Here is a 21,945-nt window from a genome sequence, read left to right on the forward strand (position 1 = left end):
TACAGATATTAGGTCACCCTGGAGTGACACCAGAAACTAAGGCAATTATTAAAATCAATCATTTTATGTTCATATGTGACATCATCATTGTTGAAGGTAAAATGCTGCTCAATGCAATGATCATATCTATCTGTGACACATATTCTGAGAGATCCATTATGTTATGTTTCATATAGTCCAGTGACATATTTCTCAGATCTTGTACATCCACACGGACTATGACAGAATCATATTGGGACCTGGTGTGCATTAACTAGAGTGTGTAAGTGATACTGTAGACCCTGCTGCCAGATAGTCAACTAACTGTTATCTTCTCCTCATCTAACCTGGTGAGTGGAGCATCTGTGTGTTGCATAATGCAGTCCCCAATGATAACAGTATTAAGTAAAGTGTATGCTTGCCTTATGGGCTTTGAACTTGGGGGATTATTAGTGTAGTCTTATGTGAGATGTTTGGTGTTGTTTTGGTGTGTGCTTTAGCGACTGCTGAGAAGCAATGTTGCCATTAAGTGGCTTTGGAGGTCTTTAGGAGTTGGGGAGGTTTTTTAAAGCACCTCAGCATAAGACAATCTATGTGTGTGAGATGAGTGGTGTGTGTGAGGGTTGCAGTGTGGTATTCCTGACAACTCATTTGTTTTAAGATTTTTGTCTCTAAGGAAGTTGTGTATTTACAACTCTCACATATCATTTTATTTTCTTTAACAATTAGTTGTTTGAGAACATGAGGCAATTGCTACAGTTCCCAAATCTACCAAGCTGGACACAGTGACATTTGGAAATTGCATATCCATGTTGTCCAGTCCTGCAATAGAGTAGGCAGTTTAGGATTAAGGATTAGAATTTAACAAGGGTCTCCTAGGGTAGTTTCTGGAGTTAAAGGTAAGAACTTTTTTAGTGCTAGGATGTGGTACTGCTATCTGATGCACAAACTAGGTGCTCTAAGTTTATTTCTACAGAATGCAACACAGTTTAACAGGTTGCACTTCTAATCTTAACTTTATAGTGAAATTTTACTACTTAGGCATTTGCTACTGTACAGGGCACAGATAACCACCACCGCCCAGTGGGCAGCTTCCAGTTAGAAACTTCCCTGAATTATAACAAGTGCAGATTAGATAACACCACCTACCAAACAACTAAGTGTTTGGCTAATTCAGTGTTCTGCAAGAAGATTTGGAGGCACACAGAACTTGAAAAGATAACAAACAGAAAAAATACCTGTTTTGCCACAAATCTGAATAAATGCTTTAAAAATACTCAAAAATGGTAGTGAGCACTTTGTAAATTAAGTACAAGTGCTGTAAATCAAGAAAATATTATTATCCTAGCTTGAATAGCTTTGAATGCAGTTGAAACACTGGAAAAGCATTGAAGATTTATCCATAACTGGACAAAGAGCCTTGTAAACTTGCTTGATTTATAGTAGAGAAAAAAGCTTGTAAAAAGAATGTTGTGCCCTCTAATCACTAGAAAACACACTTTGAGCTTCCTGCAATGTCTCCCAATCCAGAGAGACCAGGAAAACACCTTCTTCCACAAGAAGAATAATCCTGGAATTTCTTAATGTAAAAGCACAGCAAAAGCATCTTTCAAGAGAAGATCAAACAACAAGCAATACCAAACAACTTTGTCCCTGTTTAATTCAACCATCTGCAATGAGATTTGGAGACACAAACACTAGAAAAACAAACAGAGAAATTACTGTTTTCCCACAAAACTGAATAAATTGTTTAAAATGCTGAAAAACAGTACAGAACACTGCATAAACCAAGTACAAATGCTATAAATAAGAAAATATTATCTTAGCTTAGATCGCTCTAGATGCAATTGACAAGATGCAGTTGAAAAGGACACAGGAACTTTATATTCTGAGCAAATGTCTTGAAAAGAACACAGGAACCTTTTTTATTTTTTTTCTTTCTTTCTTTCGTTCTGTCTTTCTTTCTTGCTTTCCTTCTAGATCACTAACAAGATATGTATAATAGTGAATTCATAGGGACAGACAAACTGAACTGTAGCAGAATAAAGCCCATTGGAGGTTTGAGCACATGACAAAAAGGTCAAATTAAGAGACAAATAGGGAGAGTAAAGATGAAGTGCAGTGGAGAACCTTCTCATATTTTTACTCAAACAGCTCGTCTAACTGTTACATTTCACTGATTTTTATAAATCATGAGGAACACAACATGAAAAAAGCACAAACACCTAAAAAGAAGTTGAGGAACAAGACAACCAGTACTCTTCCCCACATGACAGGCAAGCCCCTACACTCAATAGATACAGTATATATATATAAAGAGAGAGAGAGACAGACAGACAGACAGAGACACCAGTTTCACATCTGTATAACTGAAGAAAAATTACAGCTCACTTCCTTTCGCAGCAGTCTATTGCAACCAGTGGGACTGCTGTGATTATGTATGAGTTTTCAAGGAATTGTAACCATACATAATTACAAACAGATATCTTGCCTAAGTGCAGGAAAACACCTTGAGAAAGGATATGTTATAATAGTACAGTAAAGAATTGCTGAAATGGACTTTTTGCAACTGTCGGCAAGATCACTTTGAACATTTAAATGAGACGTCTCCAACCAGAAATTATTAGAACCTAGAATCCAACTAATCAGATGTTAGAATTCCTCACTGTAACATTTTCCAGGATTGCATTATTCCCTTATTCTGATGTAACACCTGGTGCTGAATTTAATTTTTGCAAATCTTTGTCAGATTTCTTTGACTTTCATACATAGTATATAATAACAGTGTGGTAGCACTGTGTTTATCAGCTGTCCACTCTTATTTTGTTCTTTTTGTATTTTATTTTCACTGCTAACAATTAAAAAGTACTCTACATAGCCTTACCTGATTGCTTCCTGAATGACGGGGAGCCGAGAAAGTACATATAGGTCTTTTTGATTGCTGAATTCTTTGTGTTTGATTTGCAGTACTGTGGAATGTGATTGGATGACCTTAAGTGATTTACTGTTAGTGACAGTGTGCCCTTACTTCTGCCACTCACATTCATATAGATAAAATAATTGTTCTGAGCAAAATATAGATAGGGGAGGTTGGGAGACTAAACCCTAAACCTTAACCACAGCCATTTCACACACTCTCTTTTTTCAGCCATTACAGCATTTATAAAATACAGTGTTGGTTCCATTCTGACTTTTGCAAGCCTCTTCTCTTAAAGCCATAAATACCTCTCATTATATAACACCTACTTAAATCCCCATATATGACCCATACAATAAAAACAGCAAAGATTAATACATTTTGTATTGTAGTTAAACAACACAAAGAATCACTAACCATAGTCCACAAATAGCTAGTAAATAATTCAACATATTCATAGAAAATCTCTCTAAAATCATTGTAATTAAATGTGATACAACCAGTTACCTTTGCTACAGTTTCATTAACTTTTAACCTTTTCCCTCTTGAATACTGTCATAGAAGTAAACTTACAAACTATTACATTGTAGACCTTTGTATTCCTATACAAATCAAACCTATTAAAGGGCAAACAAAAATATCAACCTTACAAGCACCACTACTTCTGATAGGCCACATTTTGTGTTATGTACTTTACAAAACTAAATACTGGCTATCATAGGATCATAGAAGTTTACTAGGCTATTGACCCAGAGATCATTTCAAGCCTACCTGTTTCATCCCAATGTAATACTATCGATATGGTAATCAATACCCAGGATTGCATTTAGTAGTGACTACCCATGTCCAAGAGGGTTGTGGACGCTATCCCCAGTAAGAATTTATGGTGCCCCATCCACTCATTCAGGTTCCTTTTGAACAGTGTCATAGAGGTACTCTGTTTTACATGAACTGATAACCTATTGCAAAGATGTGGCAGTCGCTGGGAGATAAATCTATCCCTCCATCATGTACTGGGTAGCTCTAGTCCTGTTTGAGTTACAGATGTGCAGCAAATTCATTAGGTTTGGATCTGAGATTGGTTTGTAAGCCAGACATTAGACTCCCCTAAGAAGTCTATTTCATACAGAGTATACTGACCAGGGCTTTAGTCAGTCTGTGTAAGGTATGTGCTGGACTCCCTTGAACTTCTTTGTTAGAAACATCTGAGGTCTTTCCAATTGCTGCTGCAGGTGCTTTGTATAGTACATGCTGAACAGGGTGTTATACTCAATTATGAACCTGATTAGCACCGAATATAGAGGGCTTATAACCATCTTTGCTCTCAAGGTGATGCCTTTATAAATCAACTATACTACTTAGGAAGCCCTCCTTACTACAATAGATACATGGTGGTCAAAGTTAAGGTCACAGTCAACTTGTAATCTCAGATCACTTACCACTTTGTTGGTACTTAGGATATTGTTGTTGATCTGATAGTGTGAAGGGACATTGTTTTTGCCAAAGGGAATTATGATGCATTGCTTCACGTTCAGTTTGAGACTGTGACTAAGACATCAGTCATTGGTCAGCAACAGCCCCTCCTGGAGTATACTGACATCATTCTGGGATTCAGTAATTGCACCTAGTTCGCAGTTGTCCACAAACATTGTCAGCCACAACCCCTTTGTTTTGGCCTGAACTTCTGAGACGTATATACCAAACAGTAGGGAGCCCAGCACTGACCCTTGTGGCACTCCACTGGTAAGAGGTCTTCTGGTTGATGTGGAGTCATCCACTTTGATAGTGTGTGTCTGGTTCATTAGCCAGTTGGCAACCCATCTTACAACAAAGGGTTTTACATTCAGTTTGCTAAGTTTGTTGCTAATGCATGAGTGTGGGATTGTGGCAAAAGCCTTTGCCAAGCTGAGGCATATTGTGTACACAGATTTGCCCTTGTCAGTGGCCATGTTCACATTTTCAAAGAAATCCAACAGACTTAACAGGCAGGATTTGCCATTGAGGAAACTGAATTGTGTTGGATACAGGGTTTGGAGGTCACCTATGTCTTTATTTTTGAGGTTCATAATGATACATTCCATGGCCATAAAGATGGGGCTGGTCATACTTATGGGTCTTTAATTCCCTTGGTCTCTTGGTAGGCCACCTTTGTGGAGGGAATAACTTTTGCTTTTCTCCATTCCTCAGGAGCAAAACCTTTGATTAGGTTGTGATTGAAAAGATTACTTAATGGTTCATAGGTTCATAGGTGTGTATTAGGCTGATGGCCCTGGAGCCTTTACAAGCCTAGCCCATAGGATTACCCTGGCATTGTGCCACCTGACCTTAGTTCCCAAGTGCCTCTGTGGAGTAGAACCACTGGAGTGATCCCGGGGGTGAATTTTCTATTTCTCATTCACTCATCAACATTTCTCTTGAAGAGGGCCAGTGAGGTACTCTGTTTGACATGTATGGGAAGTCTATTCAATAGCATGGGCAGTCGCTGGGTTAAGAACCTGTCCCTCCAGCATGTTCTCTTGATTGTGGTAATGAGGTTGAGGTCTCTGGATGATGTGGTGCAGGGGGACTGAGATTTCTTTAGATGTAGCATTTCTAACAGAGCTGGGTAAGACATTGCTTTGTAAGTCAAGCAGAGATCACCTCTAATTAGGTGATATGAGACAGAGAGTAGTTGGATTGTTTTGAGTCTGTCCATACAGGACAAGTATTTAAGGCCTAGGATCCTCATTATGAGGTACATTTTGGGCCTCTCCAGTTGTTGCGGGTGTCTAGTGAGGTACATGCCAAATGGGCCATTGTACTCTTTGATTGGCCTAATGAGGAAAGAGTAGAGTGAGACAATGACCTTTTTCTTCCTGGATGCAAAACCCTTACTAATGAGATGTGCTACATAAAAGGACTTTTTGACCACAATGACAATGTGGTGGTCAAAAGAGAGGTTGCTGTCAACCTGTGTTCCCAGATCTCCCATAACACCTTCTGTGTTCAGTGGACTACCATCAATGTGGTAATTCATGGAAACTGGGTTTTTCCCAAAGAGGATGATGACACATTTTTTTGGCATTGAGCTTAAGGCCATGGTTCTGACACCAGTCGTTGGTCTCAGTGAGGCCTTTCTGTAGGATGTCAACATCACTTTGGGAGTTAATAATAGCTCCCAACTAGCAATTGTCTATGAAATTTGTCAGCCAGAGTCCCTTTGTGTTGGCCTGGACTTCAGAAAAGTAGATACTAAACAAGAGAGGACCCAGGACAAAACCCTGTGGGACTCCACTCGTGACTGGTCAGCAGCCTGATTTGGAGTGAGCTACTTTCACATTGCGGGTTCTACCTGTGAGCCAGTTTGCAACCCACATAGTGATAAAGGGGTTGATGCCTAGCTTACTGAGTTTTTCTATGATTCCTGAGTGGGGAATGGTATCAAAGGCCTTGGCGAGATCAAGGTAGGCTGTATGAACAACCTTGCCTTCATCCACAGCTCTCGTGACTGACTCGAAGAAGATGACCAAGTTGAGCAGGCATGATCTACCATTCACAAAACCAACCTGTGTGGGATGCAGAGTTTGGAGATTCCCTATATCCTTGTTTATTAGGACCATGATGATGCATTCCATAGCTTTGCATATCAGACTCATCAGGCTAATGGGGTGAAAGTTCCCAGGGACTGTAGTCGCTCCACTTTGAGGAGAAGGATGACTGTAGCAGTGCACCATTTGGTAGGGACATAGCCTGAGGTGAGGCTATGATTGAACAGGCCACACAGGTGAGGTGCCGTTCACTCTGTAGTTCATGTAGAACACAGCCAGGGATATTGTCAGGTCCCATAAAAGCTGTATTTTTGACCTTGGACAGTGCTGTTTTAACCTGTGCAGCAGTAATACTGGGTGCCTGGCAATCAACTCATATTGTGACTGGTCCTTTGGGAAGGGTTAAATTGGCACTGAATCTGTCAGCCAGTATATTGGCAATATCTGTTGGCTCAGTATAGGTGGTAACATTGTGTGGTAGGGCAGAGCTAATCTGGGTATTGCCGTGGAGATTATTTACATAACTATAGAACACCTTGTCATTGTCTTTACTATCTGCTGCAATTCTGTTTTCAAAGCTAGCTTTAGAGGATTTGATGAGGGATCTCAACTTTTTGTTGAGGCTGATAAGGGAGTTTTTCCAGTCTTGGGACTTCACCTTATACTGCATCAGTTTCCTCCTTCTGTTGTAGAGTTTTTTATGGCAGGGGACCACCAGATTAGCTTCCTCTTTTTGGAGGAGAGAGTCTTGGTTCTGTTGAGTATGGTGAGATCCATGCATTTTTGTACGTGCTCGTGCAGTGCATTGGTGTATGATTCAGCAGTCATGCAACTATTATCCATTTGCATGGGTGCCGTGAAGTTAGCCACCTCTGTTTTTAGGAGCCCAAAGTTAGCTTTGGAGAAGTTTTTCATGGTAGTTACATTTGCGGGGGGGGGGGGTGGATTTCCAATGTGATTAGTTTGTGGTTGGATCTAACCTGGGAGGAGTTGAGTACTGGTGTAGAGCAACGGTCACCCATGTTAGTAATGATGAGGTCAAGGATGTAGCTACTGCTAGTGGGGAAAAGAACGAGCTGGTCCAAGGCATTGGAGTTGATGAATTCCAGGAAACGTTGGGCAAGTGTATTGGTACATGAGTAGTTTTCCCATTTAATGGATAGGTAGTTGAAGTCGCCCAGTATGAGAGTGTTAGGACGGACCCTAATATTCTCCATGGTGCTTAGGAATGTGGACTGTGAGTCTTGGGACATGGTTGGGGTCCTATAGCAAGCTATGACATGAATTGCTGTCTTACCCATTGTTTGCTGCACCTAAAGTATCTCTGATATGTTATGTTGGGCTACCAGTCTGGAGGTGTGAACATCCTTTATGAATATGGAAACACCTCCACCTTTGGAGCTTCAGTCCAAGTTCTGGGGCCAAAAGGTGTGGAATGAGTTATAGCCTGCAAGTGCTTTCTGCTGTCTTAAACCAGGTCTCTGTTACAGCACAAATGTCGATGTTCTCCATTTGAAGGAGTGCTTTGAGTGAGTGCATTTTGCGATTTAGACTTCGAGCATTGAGCAGCATGACCCACAAATTGCATTTGTTTGTAGCTGTTACAGTGGTAATTTGGTCTTAGGAACACTGCCTAAAAAAGGCACTATAGGGGTATCCAGAACCTTGGCCAGTGTCCAGAAGCCCAGGCGTGACAGATGCAGGCCATCTGTGGCAAAGCATTGAGGTCTCTTAATCATGTCATCCCAGGCAGACAGATACTGGATCCCCTTAGAATGATGCTAGTTCATGTTTTAGCATGTTTAAAAGATAGCCTGGGATACTGTCTGGTCCTATAGTGGGTGCGTTTTTGCCTTGGACAAGACTTTAATGACCTGATCTTCAGATGTGTGGGGTGGGGAGGAAGTTTGGGGCAAGGTTTGTGATAAATTTGAAGGAGATATAGGAGAGAAAATTTCACCAAAACAATCCACTGGCAAGTTTGTTGTCTCTATGGGATCAGTGTGCGTGTGATACCTTTAGCCACTAATTCAGCACATGCTTGGGTCCTACCTTTTTGTCTACATATGTAGCTGTAAAAGGCCTTATGGTTATCCTTGGCTGTGCTTGCTAAGTTTTGCTCAATTATGCTCTTAAAGGATATGACATGTTGTCTCATTTGCGTGTTGAGGAGAAGGAAGGTGCTTTTCCATTGTTGGGACCTCACCTTTGTTTTCTTGAACAGCAACATTTTGTGTTTGTTGTAAATTTTGTTGATCCTGGATGTCCACCATGGCAGCTTGTTTTTACTTGGGGGTCTAGCTTTGATTCTGGTAAAGCCAAGTCTATGTACTAATCCAAGTGATTGTACTGGGCCTTTAGAAGCTTTGTTGTAGTTACCACTTTCAGTTGGGGGGTGGGGCTTGGAATGCAGTTAAACCTTCCCATAGGAGCGTATAGTTTCTCATCGTCATAGGATCTTAATAGGCTAATGGCCCTAGAGCCCTTACAAGACAAGAAAAGTTCTGCCCTTGTTTTCATGATCAGCAGCTATTGCCCCTGTCCAACAGAGACACAGGTGGAATCCCCATGGTGAATTTACAGTAAATTTGACTAAAATAATTTATCTCAGACACATTTATTCTCTCTTCAAAGTAGGCTTAAGGCTTACAAGTGCATTAATACCTGGTTTGTGGTCAGCATGCAAATGCAAAGTCCAATTATATTCCCTAATTTCAAGCAGGTTGTTGATTTCCCCACCTCTCATACTCTTATGCATCACATCTATTACTCTGTAATAAAAATTAATTTAGATCAGTGGGAGAAAGAATTTATTTACAACTGTCCACTTGAATTTAATACAATGTTGATATAATAATATAATCTTTTATGGCAACAAATGATTTTTTAAAAGTTTCATATATTGCTTTTCTTAAAATGTTTTATACTGCTTTTGTATACTGTATCTTTAAAGCTTGTATTAAGTTAATTGTGAAATATTTATGATTGGGGCTTTGTCATATGATATCACTTAGAAGGTTTTAAAATTTAGTGTTAATTTCCTCTTGTTTGATTCACAGTGAGGAAGGATTCAAACCCAAAAGCTCTGTGGTACTTAAATAAATAGTTAGCATTTCCAGAGTCTGTATTTTTCTATTTTTCTTGGTTCACTTACATTTCCATGGACCTGGTTAAGTGGTGCATTTGATCCTGTTGTTTGTGGCTATCATATCTAAAAAACAATTAGATTGATTTGGACTTGAACCCTGTATTATCTGTGCTGTAAAATAAGTTGACTGTGCTTACACCTGCTGCCACAGGTAACCCTAGGCACCAGGTGTATTTCTTACACTCAGTACTGTCCAAAGTTCTGATGGCCACACTTCACTGCTTAATGTGTTTACACGAAGGAAGGCAAACCAGTAGACATATCACTATGTTTATTTATCAACTACACTACAAAAATAAATAGCACAACTGCATTGTTACATTGTCTAATGCATTATACTGAGAATAGACATTGAGATTGTCTTATATATGTCTTACTGTGGACATCAATTCATCAGAATATGAACACGTAACTCAACACTTGCATCTAGGCTGATCCTAAAGTGTGTGTGTGTGTGTGTGTGTGTGTGTGTGTGTGTGTGTGTGTGTGTGTGTGTGTGTGTGTGTGTGTGTGTGTGTGTGTGTGTGTGTGTGTGTGTGTGTGTGTGTGTAAGACTGAAAGTTTGTAATATACACATGTTGAGAAACATGTGCATGCATGTCTCAGTTCTGCAGCATACATTGCTGACACCTTATTGCATATAGTTTAAGAAGCTGTCTTTTTAAGTATATATGCACATTAGAACCAAACATAAAATCCAGAGTTCACACATTGAGCATCACTCTCATAACAGGATGTGTTACCTGCATCATAGAATGATGATGTCATCTTCTATAAAGACCACTTTGAGAAGAAAAACTCAGACTTCAGTGATGGTGCAAATATTAACTAATGTATTCTGCAGATGGGAACAAAAATAGGTAGGTGTTCAATTAATACAACAGCTAAATTGTGTGTGTGTCTGTAAGTGTGTTTGTACATAGGGAAAAGAGCATGCGTCTGTATCCTACTGACATCAATCAAGTCACATGGTGGACAAAAATGTTTACAGTCATAAATGCCTACACAGCCATTTCATAAAGGCCTCCCGAGATCTTCATCCAAACATACACTGATGATGTCACCTGGTATAATGTGTTCTTCAACAGGATGGAAGGAAGACTTGTGCTCTGGCACTTGTGTTAAGTACTGGGGTCTGTAGATAGGGATGCTAGCCTCACTCTGACAAATTTATGCCTGTGTGCATGTATGTTCTGTTAGTTCATATTCAGGAGACCATTCTAGAACAGCATATAAGACACTCCTATTAGCATGTTTTTTTCTCACCAGACACTGCTAATCTGCTGTAAAGTGTTGTCTGACCTGATAGAAATTAGAGTTGCATTGTGGCACTTGTGTGAAATACTTACCTAGATAACTAGATTTGGGTTCTTGTCTCACTCAAGTCAGCTGGTGTGAGTTCACATTCTGAAGACCATTTTAGAACAGCATATGATACATTCTGACTGCCATCTTTTTCTCACCAGACACTGATGATGTCATCTGCTATAAAGCAGTGTCTGATGCTATGAGCATTAAAATCGTACTGTGGTGCTTCTATTAAATACTGTGACTTGTCAATACGTAGGTAGGGGTTCTAATTTCACAGCAGTCAACTTTTGTGTGTGTTTGTGCTCAGTTACCTGTCTTTATGGACACAGTTTTAGAGCAGCATGTGAGACACTTCTCCTAACATCTTCTTCTCTACGTACACTGACTATGTCATTTGCGCTATATAGGGTAGTCTGGCACTATTTAAGTCAAACTTGTTCTGTGTTACTGGTATTAATTACTGTGTTTGCCAGCTTCTCTAACTTGATAGTTAGGGGTTCTAATCTCCCCTTAGTTAACTGGAGTATGTGTTTAACCCATTTATAATTTGAAAACAATTTTACACCAAGATGTGACTATACATTTCTGTCAGACACTCCTCCAAACATCTTCTTCTCAGCATGCAGTGTTGCTATCATCCTCTGTAAAGTGCACTGTGATACTGTTAAAGTCAGGTGCATGGTATTATTAGCCTTACATTGTATGGAATCCACCTTCTATACCTACACAGGTTTAATGTTCAAATCTGACTTCAGTCAACTGCTGGGTATGTAGTTTGTGCTATATTATGGTCAGTAAATGATCTTTTGAATCTCTTTTTCATTTCACTCCTATTTAGGAGAATGTATAATATAGTCCCATGAAGCCAACATCCCATTTTTCTCTCTGTCCACATAACATGCTTTCTGCAGAAGACTGGATGATGTCATTGTCTCAAAGATGCATACACATCATGAAGTAGAGCCCTTCCATGACCATCTGCAAGCCATCTCCAGATCAATGGTTCTGTGGTTGCTAATTATCACATGGTGTCTTGCACATGTTACATATGGACAGAGGCAGTATGTAATACAAGTAAACACATACCCACATATGAACATACCCTTACTATCTTCCATCCTATAGATATTGTAGTTTTTGTTTAAAGGCCATAATACTGGCTAGAATTTTATGTGATGTTAGTCCTTAGCCTACTAATGTCCTATGACACTATTAACACTGCAAATGACAATACTGCTGTCATATACAAGTGCTATGTAGAGGTATAGATGTGCAGTAGCCCTACAACAGTGTATTCCAATGTGTGATGTGAGGTAATGTATTGATGTCTGCCACTGCCATTTGATTATATGTTCCTTAGATAACTGCTGTAGTAATATGCCTCCTGAGGTAACTTCCTTACTAGCCTCAGTAAGAAGCTGAGATCCCTCATAAAATCCTCCAAAGTTGCTATGAAAAAAATTGCCAAACATTCCAAAGACAACCACAAGGCATTCTATAGCTATGTCAAGAATCTAAATGGCAATGCTCAGATCTGTTCTGAGCTACAGCAGAACAGCATTAAATATACTGATCCCAAGGATATTGCCAATATCCTGGCAGATTGATTCAGTGCAAACTTCACCCCAATAACGAAAGATTGCCAAATTTTAGTAATAATGGCCACACAGGTAAAACACACAATCTCCAAAGTTAAGAATACAGCATCCATGGGACCAGATGACATCCTAGGCTGTTTACTACATGAACTACAAAATGAACTGGCACCTCACCTAAGTGTCATGTTTAATCATATCCTCACCTCAGGCTTCATGCCCACTGAGTGGAGTACAGCTACAGTTATCCCACTCCACAAGGGAGGATCCACCTTGGATCCCAGGAACTACTGCCCCATCAGTCTGATGAGCCTGATCTGCAAGGCCATGAAACGTATTATCATGGAACTTATAAACAAAGATATTGGCAACCTTCAAACACTAGAACCCACACAGTTTGGGTTTGTGAAGGGCTGATCTTGTCTCCTTAACCTGATTGACTTCTTATAATCAGTCTCCAGAGCCGTGGATAAGGGTAAGGTGGTCCTCACAACCTATCTGGACCTTGCCAAGGCCTTCGATACCTTCCCCCACTCTGGAATCATAGATAAACTTACTAAGCTGGGCATTAATCCCTATGTCACTTTATGGGTTGCCAGCTGGCTTACTGACAGAACCCAGACTGTAAAAGTAGCCAACTCCAAATCCAGTTCCTGACAAGTGACAAGTGGAGTACCTCAGAGTTCAGTCCTGGGACCGCTCTTGTTTGGCATCTACTTCTCTGAAGTACAGGCCAACACTAATGGACTCTGGCTAACAAAGTTCACAGATGACTGCAAACTGAGAGCCATTACTGAATCCCCAAATGATGTGGATATTCTACAAAAGGGCCTTACAGAAACATATACTTGGTGCCAGAGCCATGGGCTCAAGCTCAATGCCAAGATATGTATAGGTATCCCCTTTGGGAAAAAACATGTACCAGTGAATTACCACATAGGTGGCAGTACATTAAACCCCAAAAATGTGATAAGAGACTTAGGGACACAGGTGGATAGTGGTCTCACCTTCGATAACCACATTGCCACAACAGTCAGGAAATCCTTCTATGTGGCACACCTCATCACTAAGGGCTTTTCATCCAGAAAAAAGGAGGTCATTGTCCCACTGTACTCATCCCTCATTAGACCCATTATAGAATGCAATGCCTCATTTGGTATGTACCTCTCAAGACATCTGCAACAACTGGAAAGGCTGCAGAAATACCTCACTAAAAGAATCACAGGCCTAAAGCAGATGCCCTATGCTGACCATATAAAAAAATTCCACCTATACTCTGTCGCATATCGTCTACTCAGAGGCGATCCCTGCTTAACACACAAGGCCATGTCAAACCCAGAGCTGTCTGACATGCTACACTTAAAAAAATCCCAATCCCTCAGAGACACATGCTTCAGGGATCTAAACCTTGTCATCACAATGAACAAAACATGGTGAAGGGATAGGTTCCTGACCCAGAGACTCCCCAAACTCTGGAATAGGCTGCCCATGCATGTCAAGCAGAGCACCTCTTCGGCCCTCTTCAAAAGGAACTTTGATGATTGGTTCACCCTGGGAATCATGTCAGTTGCCCTGCTAGACAGGGGTCGAGGGAAGTAAATACCGTGGGAAGAAATAGCCAGGGAATTGTTATGGCTAGGCTTGTATAGGTCCTAGGGCCAATAGCTTAGTACCAACCTATGAACCTGTAAGAACTGATGGCATGGGATGATGCTATGTATGTTGTTTCCTTACTAAGGCATGTGTTTTTGTAGTTGAGAATTTCAGCATTCTAGCCAGTCATCATTCAGCCATAACAGTGACACCTGCAGTATGGCACAGGTATATGTTGATACCTACCATTATTAAATGCTCTGCTAGATACATCAATATAATGTCATACTGATTACATGGACACAAATGTCTTGTTTCATCCATATGTTGTAATGCTGTTATATACACATGCAAATAAGTAGTCTAGATTCAACTGTGACTATTGACAAGCCATTGTATGTAGAATTGTGATACCGTTCACAAGGATTATTGAAGTGGTCCTCAGCAGCATTGTGTGACTGACAGCATTTGTGTCAGTAACTGTTCTGCATGAAACACATTCACCTCATTTGTAATGTGTCCATTATTGTATCAGGGCACTCAGACACTGAAAAACATAAATGCACATGACATCCATTTGATGTAATTAACTGACACTGGTAGAGTTGTATGACTGTAGCAAGACTTCTACAGTGTGACGTGATGCACAACCAAAGTTATATTTGGAGGAGTTTTTGTTGTCAGAAGTTATTTTTTAATTAAGTAGAAAATTATATAGGGAATATACAACTAAGTACAGAGCTGTTTGTGGATGGCACAACACATACTCTACTGTAGGAAATAGACAATATGCTAGTTGACAGATTTGGATCAGACTTCACTGCCCTGTCTACATTGTGCATCACCCAAAATATACATGCAAGCATTACTCAGCTTAATTTCTCAATAAAGCAGCTCATCTGTGCACTCCCTATGGTTATATACAAGGCATAAATGGCCCCTGACAACATCCCAGATTGCCTCTTTAATAACTTGCAACCTGACCTAGTATGCATAGTTGGATCCTTACTTAACCACAGCTTCCAGATGGGTTATGTTCTGGCAGAAGGGTGTACAGCAGCAGTCATTCATCTGAACAAGGGGGAGGGGGTGCCATCATCTGACTCAGGGAGTTATAGACTCATAAGCCTAACTCACTTTATCTGTAAGGCAATCAAAGGAATCATCATGGACCTTATCAAAAAGAACACAGGTGATCTCCTGACTGTGCACCCAAGCCATTTTTTTATTTTTAAAGATACATTGTGAATGTTAAATCTGTTTGACTTCTGCAAGAAGGTCATCAATGGCATGTGTGAGGGAAAGACTGTACTTATCACTTAACTAGACCTGGTCAAGACATTTGACACAAATCCACACTAAGGTATTACAGATAAACTGTCTCAGCTGCAGTGGTGGCTGGTGACTTCAAATCAAAGGGAGGCTGCAGAAGACAGCTGAATGGGTGGGGTCAGTGGGAAGGGGTGTGGCCAACTAGAAAGGGGAGGAGCTATGGTCAAAACCACAAAAACTGTAACTTTAATTAAATATGCTGCTCTTGGTGCCAAACCATCATTATGCAAGTCCAATCAAGACAAAATGAAGTGTAGAAGAAAAATAAAATCAATGCATTGGCTGCATGACAGCTTACTTGATATCTAGATGGAAACAAAAAAGTTGTGAGGCATGAAAAAATAAATTACTTTCTAAATACATTACTAGAATGCCAGTCAAAATCAAGTACAAGAAAAACAAGCAGCACTCAACTCAAACCACCTCTCCTTGCACTGCAGTTCTAATTATAATTTATATTCAGCTTTATTAAAGTACCAAGTAACATGCTGAAAGTAACAACCTTTGTGATACCCCCACTTGTAAAAATGTTTCTTATCCAAAAAAGACCTGCTGCCTGACAACTATCTACTTGTTTCATGGGGAAAACATGATCAAAGTAAAAAATGAAAAGCAAACAAGAAACAAGCTCAGGATACATTGCTTAAAGGATTACTGTACAGGTAATGGACCACACATGATAGATTGGAATTCTATTTGGTTTACAGGTAAAGCCTGCAAAGATGACTGCAAGTCTCTAACAAATGTAACAAGCTTCTTAAAATAATGTAATCCTATCCTTTATTACAAATACTGTCATATGCATTTCAATACCTAAGACGTGTACATTATCTAGTTATGCAAGTATTCACTGCATGGCAACAAAAGAAAGGCTTTCAATTTTGGCAATTATTTAACAGTATGCTTATTAAAGCTTACTTGCATCTTACAATCTCAGACAAGCTTACCTGATGGTCATTAAAGCATTGCTACTTAAAAACAGGCACTTTCTCAGTAATAATAAGCATAAATCAACAGTATAAAAATATGACAGAAACCAGAACATTCTGCAAAATCAAGGACAGAATAAAAGTAGTACTTGTGTCTACCTTGGATGGGGGACACTCTGCACATTTACACTGCATACATTTCCTTGCCTTGCTTGGACACATCCAGAGTCACACTACATGGGGGAGTGGGATGCAACAAGTATGTCACAATTTGAAATGTCTCTGGCTGACTGTGATGGCCCTGACACATTTGTCATACCTCTCAACCTCAGAGCAAGAAATCTGGACAAAGCCATACATAGAAGTAGGACAAAGGCCCAAAAATAAGGACAATTTTTAAATATTGCTCTTATAAACTTAGAAAGATAATAGAATAGTAGGACTTGCATTAGTATGAATTTTCTGAAGGGTATGAAATATGAAACTCAAATGTCTGTCATTATTTTTTTAACTTCGGTATTTAATGATTTGCTACTAATTTGCTAAAAAAAACACAATTTTATGAAAAATGGACCAAAATGTGATGCAAAAATATAAAATAGCCACACAATACAGCTGGGAACCTGTCAAAGAAGGGACCCTTTTTTAATATTAGTACTGCTAACTTGCGCAGCTGACAAAATAAAACAATCTACATGCATTTCTGAAATAAAAATAATCTATAACTCTGATTATTATAGTTATTTCTTAGTTGTAAACCCTCCACGTTGTCTTCCAAAATTGCCATTTTGTGGCAGGATTATTAGGGGAAGAGCAACATTTTGAGCCAAAACTGGGGACAGTTGAGAGGTTTGTATATGCCTAATTCTTTAAAGCAATTTATTTGCACATGCCTCTCAACCTGTTAATGCAGGAAATCTGGACAAGGCCAAATATACTGGGGGAACATATAAACAGTACTAAAAAATTGTTGTATAAACTGAGACAGTTAATAAAATAACAGGTCTTGCTTTAGCATGCATTTTTCTGAAGGTTATGAAGTCTGAAACTCAGGAAATTTATGCATGTCGAAATTTGTTTGCAAACTCTGTAAGTAGATCCTGGAACTCTCTTCCAGCTGATATTACCTTACTTTCCACCTTAGGTCAATTTAAAACTAGACTCAAACAACATTTGTCACTTAACTGGCTATGTCAATGTATCAAGCCTGGCTAAATCGAATGTGTAAAAATCTGTTAACCAGTTTACTGTGTAATTTAATTTAATCCTGACTTGTGCTCAGGACTAACTATAACCTGTGGAACTTGTTTAACTTGCTTACTTATTGTAATCTCTGTAAATAGTCTGTTTGTAATATGTAATGCTGGTATTATGTAATGCTGTATCTGCTTACCCTTGGAGCTTTTCTCCCCGGGCCTCCGCTGAAAATGGACATGCATCCAGTCGGACTATCCTGGTCAACAAATGTAAAATAAAATAAAAAATAAATATTTAGTGACTTAATTCCTAAATTATTTGCCAGAAAACCACACATTTTATGAGGAACAAACCAAAAATAAGAAGCAAAAATCTATTCATTCTGCAAAAATCTGGACAGTTGAGAGGTATAGTTCAGCAGGGGCTGTCTTTGAGTTTGCCACCCTTCCCCCTCATAAAATCATGGTCGAATGGAGCCTCCCCCTGCAGCCATTCCAATAAACCATTATATGGCTATTTCACCTCATTTACCATAAACACTAATATGCATACTGCTTTACTTCTATGATGATTTGGACTTGATTTGAAAGTTTTATTTTGCATTTTACAGCACAAACACTAAGACATCTGCTAAACAAAGCAATGCAATCTCACAATGAAAACAGACTTAGCATTAAAACTTCTCTGCCCTTGAAACTCACATCCATTGAAACAGCATTGAAACCCACATTCAAAGAACATGCATTTTGCCAGTGACAGATAAAGATCAACTTTGGGCTGTTTTCAAATCAGAGGCCCCTTGCACATGAAACATACACGTGGTCTTTGATACACCTTTCTGATTGTATTAAATTATATTCCTTGTACAATATAGTACAGTTGTAGAGGGCATTCAAAATTTGTTTTGAACATTTTTCCAGTAAACAATGAACAAAATGCATACACCAATAATGACAAAACTCTCCAATTCAGAAAAATGTTCCAGTAAACAATGAAACAAAATGCATGCACCAATAATGACAAAACTGCCCAATTCAAAACATTTCTATCATAAAAGTCAACTCAAACTTCTACAGTCCACCAGTATCAGTAAATATGCACAATCTCTGAAGAAGTAAAAGTCATCTAAATAATTCCACATTAAAGAAATCTGTAACTAATGAAGAGGTTGCTGCTAGCAAACAACTTTATATTTCATTGTTTCATCTACTACAAATAAAGTGCCTGTTGCCTTTGAGGAATACATTGATTATGTTGCATTAAAAAAATGATAAGCTAGTTATATTGCAATAGGGAATGGATGGCAAACTGATAACAGGTTCATAGTTACTAGGTATCTTCACCAAAAAGGACTGCAGCATCCACACTCTTTACAATACAGTACAGTATCAGCAATGCCTTTACGTATTGTGGGAGTAGAACCCACAGCCTTCTGCATCAAAAGCAAGTACACTACCGGTTGTGCTATTAACAAGACAATTTGACTACCCATAAGCATCACTAAACTTTTGTTACCCTGCAGTTCTCAGCTTCTTGTAAAATCTACTTGACACTCAGCTTTATCTCTGAACTTTGCAGCACAAGAAATCTGGAAAAAGCCAAAATTTAGGGGGGAGGGGGGCAAAAGACCAAAAAAGCAGGGACACCTTTTAAACATTGCTTATATAATGTTGGAAAGTTGCTAGAATAAAATGCTGCGTTACCACCATCCATTTCACTGCCAAGTATTGAACCCTGGACCATGTGCAAAACAGTCAGAGCAACATACCACTATGCCAAATCATCTGTTTTAAGAAAGTGAGGAAGACTGAAACCTAAATGGCTACCATTTAGTGAATTCAGTTCTCACCATAGCTGTCAACATCTTAGCACAAAACACCTGAACAAAGCCAATAATGGGGAAATACAGCCCCCAAACATATTCAGTAAATTCAGTTCTCACCATAGCTCTCAACCTCTTAGCAAAAACACATAGACAAAGCCAGTAATGGGGGAATACAGCCCCCAAACATATTCAGTGAGTTTAGTTATCACCATAGCTCTCAACCTTGGCAAAAAACCTGGACAAAGCCAATAATGGGGGAATACAGTCCCAAAAATAGGGACAAATTTCAAATATCCATCTTATAAACTTGCTATAATAGGTTTTGTGTTACCATGTACTTTTTGAAGAATATGAAGTCTGAAATTCCAATGCTTGTGATTTTTATTTATTTAACATTTGTTAACCAGGAACGTCTGACTTGGAACAAAAGCCAATTTTTGGCAGAGAAAGAAATACTCCTGACATGTATTTTTGTAAGATGGGAAGACACCAGAACAAACTCACACGAGAACATGCAGACTTCACACAGAAGGCACCCAAGCCAGGAATAAAACCAAACAACCTGTAGCTGTTAGGCAACAACGCTACCACTGCACCACTGCACTATTGGCTGTGCTAAGGAACAGAAATACAGAAACTACAGATTTTATGAGGAACAGAACAAATACGAGGCAAAAATCTGCATTTTGTTTACAAATGGTGGTGGGTAGGAAATTCAGGCTCTTACCACTTGGACCCAAAATACAGGGTTCAAGCCTTATTCTCTACCCACCACCATGTAGCATCTGGGGCATTTCAAACACACCATTCCAAAGCTCCAGGAATCCCAGTCAACACACTTACCTATAAATAAATGTGCACACTCCATGAATCCATTTAAACATATGTCCCATAAGTGCCACACCGAAAGCTCCGCGAACCCAAATGTACACTCTCCATTTGAAAGTAAGAAGCACACACACTCCAAAGTCCAGTGCACACACAGTATAGTCCCACCTGCAAGAGCCTGATAGGTCCAGCTGCAGAAAACTCACCTCCTCAGTGGTTCAGACTACAGATGATGCAATCAGATGTTTCTCTGTTCTGTGCAGTCATCACTGCACAGACTTCTGGGCATCTGCAGGGCATATCTGCCTTTCCCCCTATCCGGACTGCTTTCAAAACAGTCTGGAGTTGTTTGTGAATCTACTGCATGCATATGGAGTGTCTGAGACCCATAATTTTAAGTTTTATATATATTTTTTTAATATGTTTATTTTTACTTCTACAGAGATGGGAGAGCTGCAGTCCTGCAGTCCTATAGCACAAGCTGCCCCTGTGAGGTCAAAGTCAGCAGCATGTTACAAATTTGCATTCAATTAATGGTGTGCAGAGCAAGTGGATGAAGTGGACACCGAATATGTAATAAAGAACTGAACAATCATTTTGGTGCTAAACGTTCAAGTGGGCTCAAACATGTGAGATTTTAATTGTTTGCTCCTTCAATATCATCTCTGCCATCAGGAAACAGCAACTGTCTAATGCCTTTGAACAGCCTACCACAATGGGGCTAAGTTTTAGACATTTATCCTGCTGTATTCTATGGATTTGTTGGCTCTTATTCCCTCATAAAGGAAAAATTGACCTGGACTCCCAAATTAAAATCTCTGCACAGTGACCATTACATTAACACCTTTATTAGCAGGAATCAACCAGGGTTCCCACCTACGAATCCCAGCACTATGACTATTGCCTCAACTACTTTGCTTTACAGCTCTCAAAGCAGTTCACTGGCATAAGTGTTTGTCACTCTAGGCCCTTTGGAGCCACCAGCATATCAGGAGCCACCCAGTCAAGCAACAGAAATGTTCTGCAGTGAGCCATATGTATCTTGTTGCATGGTGAACCAGCCAGCTGTAAATAGGAATCAAAGTATGCAAACACTGTCATGAATAATTATGCATAACAATATTATTCCAATGGGTCTAGCAAACAAGAGAAGTGAAACGGCTATTTCATGATTCTTTAATATTCTACAGTGTTATAAACCAAGAAAATATCTGATTCTGTTGCATCTTGCTAAGCTGAGGACCACTTTGCTACCTGGAATTAATGTAAAGGAATTAAGGTTTTGGCATCTTTCATCCCTCTATGAAGTCTCTTAGAGTGCTTTGAATGTATTTTTCTTAAATTCAAATGAAGAATGCATGACATCGAAGGCACAGGCATTGCTGTCATCTTTACCACTTTGTTGTATCTTTCGGCTTTTCCCAGATAGGGGTCACCACAGTGGAACTCTGGTCCGCTAATGATTGGCAGTGGATTTTTACATTGCTGAGTTGCCAGCCCGATGCTCAGCCTTCAGAGGAGGCACACCCATTCAGGAATGCATCTACCTGCACGCCTTTATACATCACTTGACCGCAGGTAGGACATGCAGACTCCACACAGAAAAGGTGCTACAGCCAAGAATCGAATGGGAGAAGCTCTGGCTGTGAGGTGACAATGCTAACCACTGTACCAACATAGCCGTCTGCTGTCATCTTTGCCACTAATCAGTACTAAAACACATGCATACACATACATGCACGCTTTGTCACACATACTCACACC

This window comes from Protopterus annectens, chromosome 5.part0 (genome assembly GCF_019279795.1).
Source record: "Protopterus annectens isolate FY-2018-M chromosome 5.part0, PAN1.0, whole genome shotgun sequence".
Lineage (NCBI taxonomy): Eukaryota > Metazoa > Chordata > Ceratodontiformes > Protopteridae > Protopterus > Protopterus annectens.